Raw genomic sequence first — 4320 nt, 5'->3', positions numbered from 1 at the left:
AGATACCTGCAGAAGTTCGGGGTGCCTCAAATGTGGACGCAAACATAACACAAGCATTCATCGTGAGCAAAGGGACTTTGGGAATCACCGTCAAATAGGTAATAAAAGTCGTTAATTGTAGCTGACAATTGTAATCTAACTTATATTATCTAATAAATACAGATCCATCTTCAAAATATTTATCTAAATCTTGGGAAACTTTACTGCCAACGGCTGTTATTCGAATTATGACAGAAGATAGAGGTTGGGTGACTGGAAGAGCTCTCCTGGATTCTGGGTCTCAAACGAATTTCATCTCAAAATCCTTCCTTGAATTCTTAGGAGTCAAACAAGAACGAACGTTTATTCAAATCGCTGGATTTGGACAACAAGCTCTACCGATAAAAGCAAAAACAGATATTTATATTGCCGCCCGACACAATGTTTACATGAAGAAAATTGCAGCATACGTTACAGAAACTATAACCGGACCGACCCCCCCGCGAAATATTGACATAGATGGTTGGAATTTGTCCAATTACTATCTGGCAGATCCAGAATTTTTCTTAAGTCGTCCCGTAGACATATTATTAGGAGTGTCTTTTTTTTTTTTTTTTTTAAATATGTCTTTATTTGTATCAAATCATGATTACACTTATATTACATTATTGCATTAAACTAGGTGTTCAGCTCAATAATGAACTGTTCATAGCCCTATAAGTAACTAGATTATAAAAATTTATTTATAAGATTTAAATTTGCTGAGCGCAATCAAGTTTTTAATGTAGGAGAACATCCTGTAATAGCAAAAATATTTTATACTTAAAACTAATCACTATCTTAAAATTAAACTAAACATAAAGAGAACGAATCTCTGCGATGGAAGACTGCATCGATTTGCCTCTGAAGTTGGAGATGATTTTGTTGGCCATCTCTTCGATAGATTCAATGCCTGCAATCCGATGAAGATCTTCGGTGCTGTGCCAAGGTGGAAGCCGCAAAATCATTTTCAGAACTTTGTTCTGAATCCTCTGGATGGCCTTCTTCCTCGTCGCGCAGCAGCTAGACCAAATCGGAACTGCATACATGATCGCTGGTCGGAAAACTTGTTTGTAGATGAGCATCTTATTTCGCAGACACAACCGGGATTTCCTGTTGATGAGAGAATAAAGAGATTTAGTGTATTTATTACATTTAGATTGAATATCTTCAATGTGATTTTTAAAAGTAAGATTCCGATCAAGTGTAAGTCCCAAGTACTTCACGTGATCAGACCATTCTAATGAAACCCCATTAAAAGTTATGGAATGATTTTCATTAGGTTTTAAAAAATTTGCTCTTGGCTTATGGGGAAATAAAATAAGTTGAGTTTTGGAAGCGTTAGGAGAAATTTTCCACATTTTCAAGTAATTCAAAAAGGAATTTAAATTTTGTTGCAATCTACTGCGTACCACCCGTAAATTTCGACCTTTTGCTGAAAGCAAAGTATCATCAGCAAATAATCTTCTACCTTTTCCTTCTGGTACATCAGGAAGATCAGAAGTAAAAATATTGTATAAAATTGGCCCAAGTATACTGCCTTGAGGGACACCAGCTCTAATGGGTGTCCTTTCAGAGCATGAATTTTGATAGCTTACTTGTAAGGTTCGGCTAGTCAAATAATTTTGAATAATTTTGGTGAGATATACAGGAAAATCAAATCGAGCTAATTTAGCTACTAAACCTTTGTGCCAAACACTGTCAAAAGCTTTTTCAATATCAAGAAGAGCAACACCAGTTGAATAACCCTCAGATTTGCTAGCGTTAATCCTATTAGTTACACTCAAAAGTTGATGTGTAGTAGAATGTCCATGACGAAAACCAAATTGTTCATCAGGGAAAATGGAATTCTGATTAATGTGAATCATCATTCTATTCAAAATAACTCTCTCAAATAGTTTACTTAAAGATGGAAGCAAACTAATTGGTCGATAACTTGAAGGCTCTGAAGCACTTTTTCCAGGTTTCAAAATTGGAGTTACTTTGGCATTTTTCCATTTATTGGGAAAATAGGCCAAGTGAAAACATTTGTTGAAAATTTTAACTAAAAAATTTAAAGTGCTTTCAGGCAACTTTTTAAGAAGAATATAGAAAATCCCATCTTCCCCTGGAGCTTTCATATTTTTAAATTTTTTGAAAATCAATTTAAGTTCATCAATATTTGTCTCACAAGAACTTTCAAACACATTTTGCTTAGAAAGAATATCATCAAATTCTAGGGAAATTTGAGCATCAATTGGACTTACAACGTTTAAATTAAAATCATGAGCAGACTCAAATTGTTGGGCTAATTTTTGAGCCTTTTCTGAATTAGTTAAAAGAAGTTTATCCCCATCTTTCAAAGTAGGAATTGGCTTCTGGGGCTTTTTCAAAATTTTAGTTAATTTCCAAAATGGCTTTGAGTAGGGTTTTATGTCCTCTACTGCTTTAGCAAAATTTTCATTACGAATGAAATTTAAACGACGTTTGATCTCTTTTTGAAGGTCGCAATAAATTAATTTCAAATAAGGATCTCTAGTACGTTGATATTGGCGTCGACGAATGTTTTTCAGTCGTATCAAAAACTGAAGATCATCATCAATTAAAGGTTGATTGAATTTATGTTTAACTTTAGGTATTGAAGCGGCTTTAGCATTGACTATTGCAGTTGTCAAATTTTCTACAGCCAAATCAATATCTTCTATTGAATTCAGTGGAACGTTTACATCTAAATTACGTTCAATAAAATTCATATATCGCTCCCAGTTAGCCTTTTGAAAGTTAAAAGTTGATTTTAAAGGGTTTTCAATGGGACTTTGGGATAAAGAAAATGTTACTGGAAGGTGGTCTGAATCGAGGTCCGCATGAGTAACTAATTGACTACAATGCTCGCCTAAATCCGTTAGAACCAAATCAATTGTGGAGGGATTTCTAATTGAAGAAAAACAAGTATGCCCATTAGGATATTCAACAGTATAATAACCTGCGGAGCAGTCATTAAACAAAATATTCCCATTTGAATTTGATGAAATATTATTCCAAGATCGGTGTTTTGCATTAAAGTCACCAATAATAAAAAATTTAGATTTATTTCTGGTGAGTTTTTGTAAATCTCCCTTCAAAAAATTTTTCTGTTCACCGCTACATTGAAAAGGCAAATATGCGGCAACAATTATAATTTTCCCCATAGAAGTTTCTAATTCAATTCCAATTGTTTCTAAGACTTTTGTATTGAAAGAAGGAAGAAGTCTAAATTTGAGACGACTATTGATGACAATAGCTACACCCCCACCTTGTCGATCAAGTCGATCATTTCGTAAAATTTTAAAGAAAGCATTGCTTTTCAAGTTATTGTCTGGCTTTAAAAAAGTTTCAGTGATGGCAGCAATATGTATGTTTTGAGTTTTCAAAAATAAAAAGAACTCGTCTTGGTTAGCCAGCAAAGATCTAGCGTTCCAATTCATAATATTTAAACATCTATTTGGATCCATGAGGGAATCGTAAAGTCATAATAATTTTGTTAGCATAATTAAAAGAAGTTTGGAAAGCTTCAAACATTGAATTTGCTTTCAACATAAGTTGCATCATTTCCATTAAATTTTGATGCAAAAATTTTAATTTTTCCTCAGTAATCTCACCCAAATCAACAAAATTGTTCGAATCAGAAGAGGAAGGAGAAGAAAAAGTATTTGAATTTTGGGGATTTTCCCAAGCCTTCGCATGAACGTTGAGACTTGGTTTTTTCCCATTTTTATTAGTTAAACCTGAAGAGGGCAACCCATTTTCAACCACCTCTGAGAACGATAAACAACGAGTCTGGGGCGCAGAATCAGCCCAGGTAACATTAAAATCACTTCGGGTATTACCCAGCCGTGATTCCAATGTAGACCGAGGCTGAATGCGAACAGGCAGGTTGTTTGCCGGCCTGACGTGTGAAGACGAAAAATAGGAAGGAGGAGAAGAAACTTTTCTGGAAACTTTGGGATTTTTCCTAGAAGCAATAATTTTTGCCCTGATGGGACAGTCTAGCGAATTCGAGGAATGATTACCTGCGCAATTTGCACACTTAAAAAATTCTGTTTTTGGCTTATCACCACCAAAAAGGCATTTAGATTTTTCATGATCGAATGAGCCGCAAAACATGCATCTGGCATTCATTCTACAATTTTTAGTGCCGTGACAAAAAGCTTGACAACGACGACATTGCGTAATATTTTGTAAAAAATTGGTATGGGATTTACGAAAAGGTTCAAATTTTACTCGACAATGAAACATAAGACGAGCCTTTTCCAAAATTTTCAAATTATTAACCTGATCCTTTTT

This window comes from Uranotaenia lowii, chromosome 3, assembly GCF_029784155.1.
Source record: "Uranotaenia lowii strain MFRU-FL chromosome 3, ASM2978415v1, whole genome shotgun sequence".
Classification (NCBI taxonomy): domain Eukaryota; kingdom Metazoa; phylum Arthropoda; class Insecta; order Diptera; family Culicidae; genus Uranotaenia; species Uranotaenia lowii.
This window is presented reverse-complemented; position numbering follows the sequence as displayed.